The sequence below is a fragment of the Ornithorhynchus anatinus genome, chromosome 11, assembly GCF_004115215.2.
Source record: "Ornithorhynchus anatinus isolate Pmale09 chromosome 11, mOrnAna1.pri.v4, whole genome shotgun sequence".
NCBI lineage: Eukaryota > Metazoa > Chordata > Mammalia > Monotremata > Ornithorhynchidae > Ornithorhynchus > Ornithorhynchus anatinus.
The window spans coordinates 2,923,699-2,941,454 of NC_041738.1; the positions used below are offsets into that span (position 1 = coordinate 2,923,699).

The 17,756-nt window shown below is 57.3% G+C and overlaps 1 protein-coding gene across 4 annotated transcripts in view; it reads right to left on the bottom strand.

The window, feature by feature from the left end:
• Positions 1-17,756, bottom strand: part of PKNOX2 (PBX/knotted 1 homeobox 2) — a 127,777-nt gene that overhangs the window by 53,434 nt on the left and 56,587 nt on the right. For 2 of the 4 annotated variants that reach the window (XM_029076062.1, XM_029076055.1), the window contains exon 3: positions 5,444-5,555. The exons of 1 other annotated variant lie outside the window; for it this stretch is intronic. The gene's annotated coding sequence lies outside the window, so the exon portion shown is untranslated. Of the gene's footprint in view, positions 1-5,443; positions 5,556-10,090; positions 10,571-17,756 lie in introns of those variants that run through there. One more of the 4 variants, XM_029076057.2, reaches the window with a different exon arrangement.

Below are 17,756 nucleotides of genomic sequence, written 5' to 3' on the forward strand. Positions count from 1 at the left end.
TCGCCCTTCCCGCAGGCGGCCAGCAGGGGGCGCGACGGAGCAGGCGGCGGCACGGGCGCTGCCGGGCCCGGACAGAGACACACGGAGTCACAGAGACACCGAGAGACACAGAGAGGGAGAGACGGGGTCAACCTGCAGCCCCTTCCTTGGGGCGAGGCCCACTTAGCCGGGGGAACGAGGCCCGGAGGCCGGGGAGGGGGGAGAGGAAAGAGAGGGAAAGGGGAAGCTGGGGAAGGGGGAGAGCAGGGAGAAGTGGGGGGAGCATGGAAGGGAGGAGAGCAGGGAGAGGTGGGAGGGGGAGAAAGGGGGAGAGGAAGGAGAGGGGAAGCGGGTAGAGGAGGGCTGGGGGGAGCGGGAAAAGTGGGGAGAGCAGGGAGAGGAGGTAGAGAGAGCAGGGAAAGGGGAGAGGGGGGACCGGCGGGGGAGAGAGTGGGAGAGAGGGGCACAGGGAGAGGGGGGAAGGCGGTGAGAAACAGTGCAGGGAAAGAGGAAGAGCTGAGCAAACGGGCTGAGCTCCTGGCTGAAGGGCAGGGAACCGCCGGAGGAGTAAGGGTGCCGGCACACGGTCAGCAGATGCGGGGTGACCCGGGGGGAGGCCGGCGGGGAGGCCACAGCACCGGGGGAGACGAGCCGCTAACGGTGCCGCCCGCGGCTCTCTGCGGCACCCAGGCCCCGCTGCCCGCTCACGGGCCGGCGTCACCGCAGGTCCGGGCGGCCCGGCCCTTGGGGCTTGGGAACGTGAAACACAATTCTTGCCGTGAGGAGTTTCCAATCCAGGGGTGACCTGGGGATCCTCGGTCCACCTGACGCCCTTCAAACTCACAGAGAGACCTCCCCACCCCCCGGGCGCAAGAGGGAATTGGCAGTAAGGCTCAGGCCCAGAGCCCAGGTGCAAAAAGTGCCTAAAATACCCAGAAACTAGGTGGGCTAATTTATATATCACTTGCGTGTCACCATTTCCTGCCTAGATGCGGAGAAATCCGGTGGGCCCCTCTACCCAGCCAGGACTGCTATCCCAGCTCCCCAGCGGGCCCAGGGAGTGGGTAGGAGGGAGGGCGGGGAGGAGAGGAGCTGGGCTGGGCACAAGGAAGCCAGTGTTCCCTCCTCATTCCCCCAGCCCTGCCTCCCCGCATCCCTCCCCGGCAAACCCCTCCAGACTTGTCCGGGGTGATCCTTCCGCCAGGGGCCATGCTCTCTGACCTCAGAGGTCCCACTGGATAGTCCCATTGAGGGAGAGAGAGAGAGGTTTTTGTGTTTGTGTGTGTGTCTGTCTGCCAACAACACCCCCATCTGTCTCCACCCCCCCGTGCCCAAGAGCAAGTTCGACGTGTGCCACTTGGGCCCAGAAGGCTTAGGGAGTCTCGGGCAACAAATAAACACTGATTTTTTTGCCACGAGCGGTGCACCGGGAAGACACCTGGGGAGGTGGGGAGAGAGGCCCAGTGGAGGAGGCAGAAGAGGGGCTTCGGCCTTCAGCACAGCTCATTACACTAATTGTCACTCATTACCTGTTGTTTGCCGCTGCTTGGCCCTTGGGGAGGGGGCTGGGGGAGAGCATGGGGAAGGAGTCTAGAAATCCCTTCCTTTGGAAGGCCGGAGGCAGCCCAGGATGGGGAACTAGATGGAAAGTTGTGGATGTTGGATGGTTCATCCCTAACCACTGGAGGTTGGGGGTGGGGGGTGGGGAGGGTGTCCAGGGGGCACTGGCCAGATCAGCATTTGAGGTGGGTCGGAGTCCTGGTGGGGGTGGGATGTTTATTCAAACCTCTGACCGGGGTCTGGGAAAAGAGCAGTTTCTTTCGGAAACCCCAGGCCAACGGAGTGGCTGTGCCCCCATCCCGAGCCCCCGTCTTCCTCCGCCGCTTCCGCCTCTCCGGGACTTGAGTGTCTTCCCGGCCCCGGAGACTCCCGCCCCCACCCCCTGCCCAGCCCTCCCTTCCCCCTACTGACACCCCCGTCCCCAGCCCCCCAAAAAGCAGGCGATATATCTTAGGAGGGGAAATAGCAATTAAATGTCGGCCCCCCTCCACCCCGGCCCCTGCCCAAACCCCTCACCCCCTGCATGGCTGCATTTGTCCATTAGATCTCCCCGCCGAGGAGCTTAACAATAATTCCTTCCATCCCACCGCTTGCTTCCCCTGGTTGTGTGAATCAATCCCATAATAGCAGGCCCAGACTTCTCCCCTCCAGCTCTTAGCATTTTGATGAACACTTTCCTTTCCTCTTTTAGCACTTTACTGTGGCTGCAATTCCCCCACCTCCTTTGGTTCCTTTAACCAAAACAAAAATCCTCAGCTCTCTGGCTCCGGGATCCGAACCCTCCCCCGCCACCTAGGTTTGGAAGCATCCGGGTCCAGCAACGGGGAGCCGATCGGATCGAGATGACTTCTGGAAGGCCCTTCCAGTGCAAGAAGCCTTGGTCGAGGGGAGGCAGAGGAATGCCTGTTTTGGCTCTGGTGGCTGCCATGATGGATGTCTTCCTCTCTTTCTGCCCCTGCCTATATGGATCATCATCTCGCTCCGGGCACGGCTACCTCCAAACCAGGCTTCCCCTGGGGGTGGAGGGATACGGGGAAGTTTTTGACCCCTGGAGGTAAGGACCTATGGATTTTTCTTTTGTTTAAATGGGACTCCCCCGTTCCTGCCTGCTCCTGCCTCCGCCTTCCCCACCAAACAAGAAAGAGGGTGAGTCCTGGGCAGCTGGAGTCTTGCCACATCCTGCCCACCACTGGCACCATCTGGCTCCCCTGCCAGACCCTCGGCCCTCCCGGGGAGTCACGAGGGATGGAAGCGAAGGAGCTGCCAGAGCTGTAGGGGAGTCGGCTGCTCTCCCCTTCTGTCTGTGCCGGCAGCTCTGCTGTGTAGGGGAGGGACCCGGGACCCTGTCTCTGTCCGTCCGTGTCTGCGAGGTCCCCGGCAGCCCCGATTCCCAGGGGAGACGGCTGCTCTGTGATAGAAGGGCGTGGAGGCACCCAACCAGAGCAGAGCTGAGCAATACACGGTAGCTCTGTCAGGAAAACCGGCAAACACCTCACCCTAGGGAGGACGAAGTTAACAGCACCTGCCTGTGCCTTACATCCATCCATCCATCCATCCTTCCTCCCTCCCTTTCTCCCTTTCTCTCTTGCTCTCTTTCTCTCCCTTTCTTCTCTTCTGCTGGAAGAGGGCTGGAATATGGGGGGTGGGCAGTTTCAGGAGGGATTAGGAAGAGAGGCGGTGGGAGCAGGGGGGAGAGAATGGGGGGAAGAGAGGGAAGGGAGAAGGGAGAGATAGGTAGAAGGGGAAGAGGAGAGTCCGTCATTCTCCCTGCTCAGACTGTAAAGTCCCCGAGGGCAGGGCTTGGCGCTCCATCATCTGACACAGAATCCAGTGCCCGAACACCAAGGCTAATGTGCACCCCCGGAGACCACCCACCCTGCAGGGGCGGGGCACAGAGTTCATCTTGTTCAACCCCCTGCCTCCAGGAAGGCCTCCACTCAGCTCCCTCCTGGCAGGTGGAGGGAAGCCGTGCTGGGTCCCTGCCTCACTCTGGGTACGAGTTGGGCTGAGGCAGAGTTGAGGGGCGGGGCAGGCCTAGCTCTCAGGCTCTCCATCTCTGGACCGGGGAGAAGCAGGGCTCTGCAGTGGTGGGCTGCTCCCCTCCAGGCCCCCCACTCCAGGGTGACGGCCCAGCACAGCCTCGCCCCCACCCCACCGACCCTCCAGCTCACAGGCAGCAGCTCCCGTTCCGAATCTACGTCCATTTCGACTCGTACAGCCCCCCAAACCATCCTCCAATACCATGCCCCCCGATTCGATCCCTGGGCACTGCCTCTCTGATACCGCCCCTCCAAATACCCCAAATCTGTCTCCAGATATCACTCCCGACTGTGAGTGTCAGATACCCGGCTCCCCGAACATCACTCAGACCCTGCCCCCTACCCGCCAAATAATTCCCCAATAGCCACTCCATCTCCCCAACCCCCACTTTGAGCACCACGTCATCATCAAGCCCCTCGCTTCAGGGGCACGAAGGGGCAGACCCGACGAGATAGAGAGATGCGGCGTTGGGCTCTGCCTTGCGGAGATCATTAACGAGGTTTATTTTTAAATTGCACTGCAAAATGTAAACGCTTCCCCGTCCGACGTGCAAACCCCCCTGCTCGAACCCCATCACCTCCTAGTGCCAGCACTCCTGGGGAGCGTTAGGGAATGAGAAGGGCTAGGTTATGTAAGTAAAAGTATTGCTTCTTTTGCAAAGGAGAGCTGAGACTGTCAGGGAGGCAGGTGGCCGTTTGGACCGAACCGCTGGGGGACCGGCCCTGGGGCCACCCCCGTCACAGTCTGGTCCGTGGGTCAGGGAGGCTGAGCTGGGTTCGGGCCCGGCTGAGTGGCTGACAAGGCCGGGCCTCAGTTTCTCTGCCTCCGGAATGGTACTCCTCTGTGGTAGTTGGGAGGTAGGGGTAGGGAGGGCTGGGGAAGGTCAGAGGGTTGAGGTCCAGCTCTCTGCCCGCCACCTGGCTACCTCTCTTCCCTGCCTCAGCCTCTCCCTCGCCCAACCCCAAGACTACTGTCCTTCCTCTCCTGCCCGCTCCCCCTGCAATTCAGCCTCCTGACCTCCAACCCTTTCTCTAACATGGCTCGGTAAGATTCAACTGCCCCCGCAAATCTATTTTGACTCCCCACTGCCCTGCCCTTCCCTGTTCCCCAGCAACCACAACCCAGCCTGCCCTCCACCACCCTCCCCTCCCTCGAATTTGGGGAGTCACTCTGACAACCCCGGGCATCCCCAGGCCCCAGCCCCCTTCCCTCCCATGGTCCCCCTCCTCTTCTCTCCCTCCTGGAACACGCGGATTCCAACATTTTCTCGTATCCACAAACTGCCTCGGGAGAATGTGACCCTGGAGTCGGCCGACCTCATCCCCCTTCTCATGCCCTTGTCATCTCCCCCAACTCAGACTCACCCCCTTCCCCACCAAGTGCCCCTCAAGCCCCTCAAGCCCCCGCCTCCAACTCCCCCGGCTCAGAGGCTGCACTCCTGCCCCCCAGGGACCACCACCAGTATCCCAAGACACCCAGCCTCCAGGAATAGAAAGGTGAGACCGAGGGCATTAGCATCCTTTTAGACCAGTAACCTGACTTGTTTGGGTTCCTGTCTGGTTGCCCGCCTGCCCTGGAGGCTCCCTGCTCATTCTGGGGTGTCCACTGGGGCTGTCCATGAGGGAGCAGGGGCCAGGGGTCAGGGCTGGCAGGCTCCTCCCGGGCACCACCCGGATTTGACCGCAATTGTCCCATTTGGCTCTCTCCTTTGCCTCCTCACGGAGTCACCGCTCTTAGGAACCGCAGCCTCGCCTCTGCCGGTCGAAAGGGGCCACTGAGAAGCTGCTAAGGTCAGCTCAACAGTGTCCCGGCCGGGCCCACCCCATCAGGTCCACGCCCCACTCAGTGGATCAGTGCCCCTTACCCTGGGTGGTGTTTCCAGATGCCTCTGCGACCGTCCTGTGGAGCCTCTCCACCGTGTCCCCTCTCCGGCCACACCGGCTCTCCCGTCGCCTGGTCAGCCGGACCTCCAGCACCTGGTATAGGACACGGCACAGGGGGCATCAGTGGAGTCCCCTCAGCTCCCGCTGCCCCCATTTGCCCCCTCTTACCTTGCCTCTCTACTCACCTTTTACAACCCAAGCCACACACTTCACTCCTCTAGTGCTAACCTCACTGTGCCTCCATCTTGCCTATTTCACTGCTGAATCCTAGCCCACGTCCTGCCTCTGGCCTGGAACGCCCTCCCTCCTCAAATCCGACAGACAATGACTCTCCCCCCTTCAAAGCCTTATTGAAGGCACATCTCCTCCAAGAGGCCTTCCTAGACTAAGCTCCCCCTTTTCTCTTCTCCCATTCCCTTCTGCATCGCCCTAACTCACTCCCTTTCTTCCCCCCTCCCAGCCCTACAACACTTACATCCATATCTGTAATTTATTTATTCGTATTGATGTCTGCCTCCTCACCTCTAGACTGTAAGCTCATTGTGGGCAGGGAATGTGTCTATTGCTGTATTGTACACTCCCAAGTGCTTAGTACAGTGCTCTGCACACAGTACACCCTCACTAAATACTACTGAATGTATGAATGACCGAATGCCACTGTGCCCATGCGAGTGGTGGATTTCCTCTCTCAGGGACTTCTGTGATCCAGGTGAACCTGACGGGCTGGACAGCTCTAGCCCCTGGCTTCCAACCTGCTCGCGGGCCTGATGCCTGAAGAGAAATCGAAATCAAAACCACCTCCACCCCCATATCCTTTTACCTACCCAACTTCTCCCTCTCCCCTGCTGTGCTCTCTGCTCTCCTTAAGCAAACCTACCTTCCTTCCCTGGGAAGGGTCCCCCCCTCTTTCTCCGCATTCCTCACAGGGGCCTCTCGACTGCCCTTGGCCCCAGGCTCATTAATCCTCTCCTTCTGGACCACTAAAATCCCCGCCTCCTTCAGGAAGCCCTTCTAGATCGGTCCCCTTGACTTTGGTCAGGGCACGACTCCAGGCACAGAGCATGTTCCACTCTCAGCCCATCAAGATTCTGCAGCTTCCGTCAGTCTGGGTCAGGGTGTCTGGCAGCAGGAGAGACCCACTGGGCAGGGGAGGAGAGATTTACTCCAGGCCCCTGGGCCTCCAATTTGGGAGGACATCCCGAGTCACGGACCAGACAGCCAGGATGGCAGTGGGAGGGCCGTGCCTGTCAGCATCCTATCTGCTCCGCCTGCCCCAACGGGCGGGGCCCTGTGATGGGCCCCGAGCCAGTGGCAGGAAGAGCCTCTTGCCACAGTAAGCGCTCAATAAATACGATTGACCGACTTGAGGGAAGCCGGCAGTCTAAAGAGGACCCAGCCCAGACCCCAGACATATACAGCTCCAGTTTCGGGGGCGTGAAACGCAAAGGATCCAAAAAAGGGACAGCCGAAGGCAAACCCTGAGGCACGTATTAGTGCTTGAGGATCAATCAATCGATGGTATTTATTGAGCGCTTACTGTGTGCAGAGCACCATTCTAAGTGCTTGGGAGAGGTCAATACAACAGAGTTGGTAGACATGTTTTGAAGATGACTAGACTGATGGCCAGAGGGACCAAAGCCAAATGTTTATCTAGTTGGTTTTGCAGGGGAAGCCGGGTGGGCGGGAATGTGTCTACTAATTCTGTTTTATCGTACTCTCTCAAAACGCTTAGTACAGTGCTCTTCACACAGTAAGCACTCATTCATTCATTCAACCATATTTATTGAGGGCTTACTGGGTGCAGACCTCTGTACTAAGTACTTGGAAAGTACGATTCAGCAATAAAGAGAGACAATCCCCGCCCACACCGGGTTTACAGTCTAGAAGGGGGGAGACAGATAGCAAAACAAGTAAAAACAGGCATCGATAGAAATAAATAGAATTATAGATAGATACACGTCAAAACGAGTAAACAGGCATTCATATAAATAAATAGAATTATAGATATGTACATATATATACAAGTGCTGTGAGCAGGGAGAGAGCGGTAGGGCAAAAGGAGTGAGTCGGAGTGACGCGGCCGCGGGGAGCTGAGGAAAAGGGGGCTTAGTCTGGGAAGGCCTCTTGGAGGAGGTGAGCCTTCAGTAGAGCTTTGAAGGCAAGAAAGCGTAATTGGTGTGGTTTGCTGAAAAGGAGGAGGGAGGGCATCCCTGGGGAGGTGGGGTGGGGGGGACGTGTGCTTGGGAGAGGAGGAAGGGCGTTTGGGAGTGGAGGGAGTCACATAGGGGCTGGGAGGGAGGGGCATGTAGATCATGGACCCTGGATGCAGTGGGAAGGAGAAGGGGAAGGGAGAAGGAGATGATTTCACTGTTCTGATTCCTGGGGAGGGAGGGGCGGGTCACTGTGGGCCGGTAAAGTGCTCAGTCTAGTTTTCAAGGCTGCATTCAAAGCACCAGGCCCCTCCTGCACTCCCCAGAGCCACCGAGAACCCGAGAAGCAAAAGCTTCTTTAGCATCCACAACTTCCTTCTTCACACGCTTTTCTGAGTGTCAAGACCTCCTGGCATCTCAGCAAGGAACGCCATTAACCAGAGATGAGTCCGGAGTTGGCGGGGAGGGAGGGAGAGAGAGAGAGCTGGTCAGCAGCAGGCAGCAGCCCAGAGGAGCGGCTGGGTGAGAGGAACTGAGAGTTGTCCAGAGGAAGAGCTGCCCCTACGTCTTGCCTCACAGCCCTCCTTCTCCCTCCATCTGCCGGGGGATACTCCCCGAGGTGGGCCAGACCCCCACAAATAACTGAACCAGAGAAAACGGGGGCAGAGCTGGGAGTGGCCATGGAGCCCGACTCTTTGGAGGAAGGGAGATGCAAAATAATCAGTTCAGACCCTGCCCCGGTCCCACGCCGGGCTCCCTGTCACCGTCAATGTAAGCGACACCATTACCGCCTCCAACGTTATCACCGCACCGACAAGGGCAGACTCCTTACAGACCACCAGCCCGATCGGACGGGGGCTTTCGAAGCAGATTCGAGAAAGGGAATAATGCTCTGTAGAGCCGCCTCTGAAACCGTAAAATGTAGGCCAGTTAGCCCGAAATGGGGATCGCTTTTGAGAAGGTCGCTCACCTGTCCGGAGCACTGCTTCCAAAGGCCTTTGAACCGAAAAATTATCTGTTAGAAGGTATCGATCAATCAGTGGTATTTATCGAGCGCTGACTGTGTACAGAGCACAGTACTTAGCACTTGGGAAAGTACAATGCAACAGAGTTATTCATAATAATAATATTCATTCATTCAATAGTTTTTATTGAGCGCTTACTATGTGCAGAGCACTGTACTAAGTGCTTGGAATGGACAATTCGGCAACAGAGACAATCCCTGCCCAATGACGGGCTCACAGTCTAAATGGAGGAGACAGACAGCAAAGCAAAACAGAACAGAACAAAACAAGACAAGATCATCAAGATAAATAGGATCAAGGAGATGTACACCTCATTAACAAAATAAATAGGGTAATAAATAATATATACAAATGAGCACAGTGCTGAGGGGAGGGGAAGGGGGAAGAGCAGAGGGTGGGGGGGGAGGGGGAGCAGAGGGAAAGGGGGGCTCAGTCTGGGAAGGCCTCCTGGAGGAGGTGAGCTCTCAGTAGGGCTTTGAAGAGGGGAAGAGAGTGAGTTTGGCGGAGGTGAGGAGGGAGGGCGTTCCAGGACAGCGGTAGGACGCGGGCCAGGGGTCGATGGCGGGATAAGCGTGAATGGGGGACGGTGAGGAGGTGAGCCGCAGAGGAGCGGAGTGTACGGGGTGGGCAGTAGAAAGAGAGAAGGGAGGTGAGGTAGGAGGGGGCAAGGGGATGGACACCTTTGAAGCCAAGATTGAGGAGTTTTTGTTCCATGCAGAGGTTGATAAGCAACCACTGAAGGGTTTTGAGGGAGTGACGTGCCCAGAGCGTTTCTGTAGGAAGATGATCCAGGCAGCGGAATGAAGAATAGCCTGGAGTGGGAAGAGACAGGAGGAAGGGAGATCCGAGAGGAGGTGGACACAATAATCCAGTCGGGATATTATGAGAGCATAATAATATATTACTAATAATTAATTATTACCATTAATAATAATGGTAAGTGCTTATTATTTGCTAATCACTGTTCTAAGCATTGGAGTAGATACAAATCAATCAGGTTGGACACAGTCCCTGTCCCACACGGGGCTCACACTCTTCATCCCCATTTTTAGATAAGGTAACTGAGGCCCAGAGAAGTGAAGTGACTTGCCCAAGGTCACACAGCAGACACGAAGTGGAAATGGAATTAGAACCCAGATCCTTCTGACTCCCAGGCCTCTGCTCTAGCCACTATGCCAAGCTGCTCCTCTGGTTGGTAGATATGATCCCTACCCGCAAGGAGCTTACCGTCTAAAGGAGGAGACCGACGTTAGAATAGATTAGGGAGAGAGAAACTAATAACTCCTTGTGGGCAGGGAACTTCCTTTGCTTCTCTTGGACTTTCCCAAGCACTTATTACAGTGAGCAGGCGCTCAATAAATACCATCACCACTAACGCGCCCCGGAGGAGACACACTTCCGCCTGGAAAATGGCCATAACCAGAACTTCCGTAACCGTGCACCCTGAACTCACGTAGCTTGGGTCGTTGGAAAGCTGCACCAAGGAAGTCTTTTCCTCCTATTGAGGAAACTGAGGCCGAAGAGAAGTGCTGACTCCCTGCTGAATCACTGGCTCAGAAGGCTCTTCAAGGGGTCATCTTGTCCATTCCCCTGCCTCCGGACAACGTCCCATTATGCAATTCCAGGCAGATTTGCTAGGCAATGGACTCCACCCATTTGAAGGAGCCAGAGGCAGGGGGCGAGGCCTGGAGGCGGAACGGTGGGACCGGTGCAATCAGGAGGTGGGGCTGGGAGGCGAGGGCAGTGTCCAGAGGCAGAGCTTGGAGGACCGTTGGAGCCCGACGGTTGACCGTTGCAGGAGGGGCTTGGGGAGCTCTGCTGGAAAAACCAGGATTCTAGGGATTTTGACTGTGAAAGGGAATGACATTCTAGTTTCTGTCCAAACAATATGCAAAGATGGGCAGATTTATTCCCCGGGAGTCGGCAGTGGGGGGCGGAGGGCGGGGAGGCGACGGCAGCCAGAGGGAGGGGGAGCTGGCCCGGAAGCTCCTCTTGACTGGGACATCACCGGGGAGAAGAACACTCCGAACTGGAAGAGCCGGTGACATTTCGTTTGACAAAGGAGCTTATAGAGCGGTTTCTCCTGGGCAGCTGGGGGCCGGGCCCTGGGAACACCGCTCCGGTGAACGAGATGCAGGCCTGGGTCCGCTCGGGCCGAGAGGCTCCAAGCCGGAGGAAGTGTCTGCCGCAAGCCAGAAATCCCGCTCACGGCCCCCGCCGGTAGGCACGGGCAACAGTCGGCCACATACAGCGCACACACAGTCACAGACCCAGAGTCACCCGGATTCCCACAGGCGAGGTCACAGACACGCACACACAGTCATCCAGAGGGACACCTCCACAGCTACACAGATAGATGCCATTACCCAGGTCACCTCTGTACGTCACTCAAGCAGTCACCACGAGTGCTCCCCAGCAGCTAGTACAGTGCTCCGCCTGCACAGGCACTCAGTACGGTCCTCTGCATCCCGTAAGGGTCAGTCAGTTGTATTTATTGAGCGTTTACCGTGTGCAGCTAAGTGTTGGGAGAGTACAATATAACAGACACATCCCCTGCCCAAAACAAGCTTACAGCCTAGAGAGGGAGACAGACATTCATATAAGTAAATAAATGACAGATATATACGTAAGTGTTGTGGGGCTGGGCGGCCGCGAGGGGTGGAAGAAAAGGGAAAGAGGACTGGGGGAATGTCTCTTGGAGGAAATGTGCCTTCAGTAAGGCTCTGAAGAAGGGGAGAGTAATTGTCTGTCGGATATGAGGAGGGAGGACATTCCGGGCCAGAGGCAGGATGTGATTGAGAGGTTGGCGAGGAGATAGATGAGATAGAGATAGATGGACGAGATGGAGGTCCAGAAAGTGGAGGGTGGGGATGGAGGAAGAGAGGTCAGTGAACACAGCAGTGCTCCGGCCTAGGCACTGAAGACTAAACTGTGCGAAGAACTTGCCCCCAACCCTCTCAGGCCCCGGGCCGGGACATCCCCCCGGCCCCCGGCCACCCCTCTCCCTACATAGGCTTCCCAGTTCTTATTATGACACTTCTGCTGCCTGTGCACGGATCTGGGGAGTGGCATCCGGGATCCCGATCCCTCCCTCCCCGGCTCCGGGGTGTCCCTCCACGGCTCATCTGCTACAACCCTGCCGGCCTGGTCCACACACTTCCGCTCCTCTAACGCTGACCTACGCGCTGGACCTCGATCGCAACTATCACGCCGCCGAATCCCTGGCCACCACCTCTCTGAGGCCTGGAACTCCATCGCCCTTCACAACTCGCAGTCCACCACTCTTCTTACCTTCAAAACCTTCCTAAAATCCCATCTCCTCTCCTATTCCCTCTCCCCTCCACGTCACATATGCGGGTGGACCTGTACCCTTTAAGCCCTTGATAGTCACCCCTCACTCGGCCCCACAACGCTTATGAACCTTTCCTTATACTCGGCCATTTCCCCTATCTGTAATTTATTTTACTGCCAGTCTCCCTGCTCGCTTCTTGAAGGCAGGGATCGTCCCTACCAGCTTGATCGTATCGTCTTCTCCAGAGTGCTTCGTACGGTCCTCTGCACACAGTGAGGCTCTACAGATACCGTCGATCGATCAACTGACTGGCTCACGGAGATGCCCAAGGTGCAGAGAGGAAAACTGAAACAAAGGATCGAACTCCCAGTCGGGCCTGACGTTTGGCCTTCCGGCCCTCCCCGTGGCCAGAGACCGTTTGCACCCCAGATCTCGGGCCCTGGCTCTGTTGGGGGGCTGGGGGAGGGGGATAGGGGTCCTTTCTTTCAATGGAGAGGTGAAACTCCCCCTCCTCCTTGCTCCCACCCCCACAGTCAGGCTCCCTCTTAAGAAAGAGCAGGGAGGGACCACTCAGTGGGAAGAAGGGGAGGAAGGAGAGATCCCCACCACCCCCCGCCTCCAAGTGCCACCTGGGCCCCCACTGTTCATCCTCCCACTGCCCGACCCCTCGCCGCCCGACCCCAGGCTGCCCCGCCCCAGGCCGCTCATCCTCTCTCCGCCCATCCGGCCTCCTGCAGGAGGATGGAGCTGCGGGGCCCTCGAGGCGGGGGGACGGGGGATTAATAACTCATCAATTTTAATGCAGGGGGGCTTTTTCTGCTTGACAAACAGCAATGGGAATGTTTGAGCATCACGACAGGGGGTTAATGAGGACTCTGATTAGCGATTCGGGGGTTTCTCCACACTGGCTCAGCCCACCACCCGGCCCCGGAGCGGGAGCTGAGGGTGGGGGTGAGGGTGAGGGTGGGCTGGTGGGGAGGCGGGCCAGGAGGCAGAACCGTAGAGGATTTCAGAGCTGGCACCTGGATCCTTCCCTCTCCCCAACTCCCCAGCCCTTCCCTCACCACAAGCTCCTGAATTATTTTTCCAATTCCCCACAGGTTCTTTCTTCTGTACTGGACTATTAGCTCTTTGTGGGCAGTGATTTTGTCTACCCACTCTAGTGAACTCTCCCAAGTGCTTAGTACAATGCACAGCACACGGTAAGCGCTCCACAAATACCAGTGATTGATCGATAAGTGCTGCTATAGGAGGGGGGAGGGCCTGGGTGAGGCTTTTCGGGATTGGGGTAAGCAGCGTTGGTTGAGTCTGCTGCGTGCGGAACACTGTACTGAGCGACGCATGAGTGTGGAACAACATACTGACTGCACACAGGGCACTGAATTGGGCACCTACATTGTGCGGAGCCCTAAACCGGGCACCCATTGTATGCCACCCACTGAACTAGGCACTGAAGGAAAAGGGAAGATGACGATGACGTTGATGAAAGCGTTTCCCACTGAGAAAAACGGACAGAGATTGGGCTGAAGTGCAAGGACTGACAAACGACTGAGCCTGGAATTGATTAGGGAGCCTGGCACGATGCTTGGTTCGCTCTATCATCCCTGCCCGTCGAGTTCCCACAGGGGCACAGAGGGCAACAGAGGAGGCGGGCATGGGTGTGGCACATCGGGCGTTTGTACGTACAGGCCCGCTTTATGCCCGAAGGAGGGTCAGCTTGGTGCCCAAGTGGGCTATATCCCCACGGGCCGGCAGGCCCATGCTTTGGCCCCCGCTGTGACAGTTGCCCGCTCCTCCCATCAGTCACCTGTTTCTCAAGATTCCTGCAGGGCCTGCACCCTTCGCACAATGCCCTAGTCGGGGTCAGTCCTCTGCTCAAAAACCTGACCAAGAAGTGTCGTGGCCTAGGGGATAGAACCCGGGCCTGGGAGTCAGAAGACCTGGGTTCTAAATCCCTATTTGGCCACTTGTCTGCTGGGTGACTTGGGGCAAGTCACTTCACTTCTCTGGGCCTCAGTTACCTCGTCTGTTAAAATGGGGATAAAGACTGTGTGGCCCATGGGGGACACCGGCTATGTCCAACCTGATTAACTTGCACCTACCCCAGCGCTTAAGAATAGTGCCTGGCACATAGTAAGCGCTTAACAAATACCATAAAAGCAAAACAAAAACAAACATCCACCCTTTCTGGCCCAAAGCCAACTGGGAGAACTGGGAATAGAATCCAGGCCTCCTGATTCCCAGAGCCGTGCTCATGCCCCTGGACCAATGGCAGGACTCTGGGGGCTACGCGAGAAAAGTGAAGGATGTGATCCCGCCTGCTCTCGGGGAGCTTACAGTTGAATGGGTGGGGGCAGGGGGAGCAGGAGACTGGTGAGGAATACACCATGGTCGGGAGGAAGGGAAAAATAGAAACAGTGGTCTGAGGTGGGCAAATCAATCAATAAGGATGAAATAAAAGGCTGAAGGGGTGGCCTGACCGAGGAGGTGGAAGGATTAATCAGGGAAGGGTTCTTGGAAGAGGGGGCTTTTGAGGAGGTCTTTGAAGGAGGGACGGGGTTAGGTGGTTAAAGGAGGGGAGAGTACCCAGGCAGGGGAAAGACGTGGACAATGGACCAGAAATGGAGAGGAGGTTAGGAGATCTGCTTGGAAACAGCAAAGGGTGAGAGCTGGGGTGCAGTGGGAGGAGAGAGCGGGGAGGTAAAAGGGAGCTGGTTGTTGGCCCGTTTGAAAGTCGGTGGCCTGACATTTCTTTTGTACCCCCTTCTCTGGCCAGGCAAGGACCGGGCTGCTGCACCAATGCCCAGCCCGAGCCCGCAACCCCAGCCCACTCCCAGAGCTCTGCTGCTTTGGGGATCATTGGCAGATTCTATTCCCAAAGGACCCAGAGAGAGGGTCAGTCACCCATGGTGTAGTGGATAGAGCATGGGCCTAAGAGTCAGAAGTCAGGGATTCTAATCCTGGCTCTGCCATTTGTCTTCTGGGTGACCATGGGCAAGTCACTTCACTTCTCTGGGTCTCATTTACCTCATTTGTAAAATGGGGATAATAATAATGATGATGATGGTATTTGGTAAGCGCTTACTCCGTTCCGGGTGCTGTACTAAGCGCTGGCGTGGATACGAGCCAATCGAGTTGGACACAGTCCCTGTCCCACGTGGGGCCTCGCAGTCTCAATCCCCATTTTGCAGGTGGGATAACTGAGGCCCGGAGAAGTAAAATGACTTGCCCAAGTCATTTAGCAGACAAGCGGCAGAGCCGGGACTAGAACCCGTAACTTTCTGACTCCCGGGCCCATGCGCTATCCATCACACTGTGCTGCTTCTCTAAAATTCGTGCCCCAAAATACGAATTCTGCATTGGCTGAGAATCAAACTCGGGTCTCCCGCGTGGGAGGTGAGAATTCGGAGCCCCACGTGGGACAGGGACCGTGTCCAACTCGATTTGCTTGTCGCCACTCTGGTTCTGGCACATAGTAAGCGCTCAAAAAATAGCCCGATTATTATTATTATTACATTTAGAGAGAGAGAAACCACCCTCTGCCCCTTCGGCCCCCGGGGCCTGGGGAGTCCCCCCGGCTGAACCTCTGCCTGGATGTCAGAGCCAGAACCCGTCCCACCCCAGCTTTCTCACCGACACCCCTCCCCGCTACTCGTGAGGTCATAAGTGGACATTTATGCCATCACGGTCGGCTGCCATGGGAACTGTGATGTCACCACCCACTCAGCTGAGCAGAGCTGTGATTTTAGTCTTAATGAGAAGCGAGAGTTCCGTCCTCGGGGGCTCTGGGGAGCTGGGAAGTGTGCCCGGGAGGACGTGTGGCCGGGAACAGGCGGCAGTGACTCACGGCCAGGCGCTCTCTGAGGGGAGGGCAGGGGGAGGGCCGGGGAAGCAGAGAGGGGGTCTTTGGCTGCCCTTCCCTGAGAACAGCCCCGTCCCGCCGAGCCACCCGGGCCCCACTCCGGGCTCCCCCGCTGGACCGCCAGATCCTTGGATGCCCCGCGGTCCCAAGGCCTCCAAGGGCCCATACAACACAGCCTGGGATGCGGGTCCCCTCGGCCGCTACGGGGCATGGGGGTGGGGGAGGAGTAGGGGGATCCTCCGGGGGGCTGCGAGGGGAGAGAGGAGCTGAGCTTCACCCCCTGTCCCACCCCGGCCCCTTGGAACAGCACCCTCCCACCCTCACTACGGCCCAGGGGGTCCTTTGGCACTGGCTGGGAGATGGGAGGTGGGGCAGGCCCTCCCGCTGTTCAACCCCTCCCTCCTCCCTCCCCCCCTCAGTCCCTGGCCGGGGGGCGTCTATTAACCCTTTGCTTCCTCACGTGAGCAGAGCGGCGCAGCGGAAGCGCGCCGGGCCCATAACCCAGAGGTCAATGGATCGAAACCATCCGCCGCTAATCGCTTTATATTTTTAGAAGCGGCTCGGCGTATTGGCTAGAGCACGGGTTCGGGAGTCAGAAGGTCATGGATTCGAAACCCGGATCTACCACTTGTCTGCTGTGTGACCTTGGGCAAGCCACTTCATTTCTCTGGGCCTCAGTTACCTCATCTGTAAAATGGGGATCGAAACTACGAGCCCCACGGGGGAGAGAGACTGCGTCCTACCCGATTTGCTTGTATCCACCTCAGTGCTTAGTACAGTGCCTGGGCACACAGTAAGTGCTTAACAAATACCATAACCATTATTACTGTTATCATTAGGCCAAACCATCCCCGAGCCCCTTGGCTCCACCACCCCCGGAACCTCCGGACCCTGATGGCCACCTCGACTGCTTCCATTCTAAACACGGTTCGGGACCCCCAGACTGAACCCGAAACTGGATTCAGTCTCACCCAGCCTGGCCTGACCCCACTGATCCAACAGTCGGGGGAGCCCCCGTCCTGCCACCCTCTCCGCCTCTGCCAAAACCGCCGCTGCTCTCCGCCTGACCCCCCAACCTCCGGGCCCCGGCTGCCCCCAGGGCCCTGCCTGGCCCCTCCCACCTCCTCCACTGCTTTTTGGCATGGGGCGTCCAGCCGGGGAAGGCTGTCGTCCACACCACCGCTTAGTCCAGTGCCTTGCACAGAGGAAGCGCTCAGTACACACTATGGGTTGACTCACGGGGGTGGGTAATTTTGGGGGGACGAGGAAGGAGGCTGGGTCACCCACACCGAAGACACACACTCATTTCGGCCCCCAGCCGTCTCCTGCCATCTTCCAGGCCCCCAATCTGGACCTTCCCACTAAACCCGCAGGAAAGGATGAGGAAGACCAGGGCAGACCTGGGGACCCACCATCTTTAACGGTCTCCCGGTGGATGTCCCAGTCGCCTCCGGCGTAGCTGACCACGGACGGTCTCCCACCTCCCTCAGCCATCTCATCTCTCTCCCAAAAGTCCCAAAGGATCTGGGTTTTAGTCTCCGCTCTGCCCCTTAGCTGCTGTTTGACCTTGAGCCAGTCGTTTCCCTTCCCTATGCCTCAGTTACCTCATCTGTAAAATGGGGGTTAAGACCATGAACCCTATGTGGGGCAGGGACTGTATCTAACCCAATTACCTTTTATCTTCCCCAAGGTTTAGTACAGTACCTGGCACATAATAAGCGCTTAACGAATACCACAAATATTATAATGCTCCTGCCTCCGTGCCCGAGGCCTCCTCAGGCCTATGGGATCGCTGAACTGGACAGAGAGTGGGAGGGGCTCAATTGAGTGTCTTGGAGAACCCCCAAGAATTAATTTTAAAGTAAAAACCAAAACCACCCCATCCCCACTCCAGTGCGCCAAAATTTGGAGGTGGGGGAGTTTGGGATCCACGACCAGGGCAAAGCACACTGTGGGTGAAGAGGA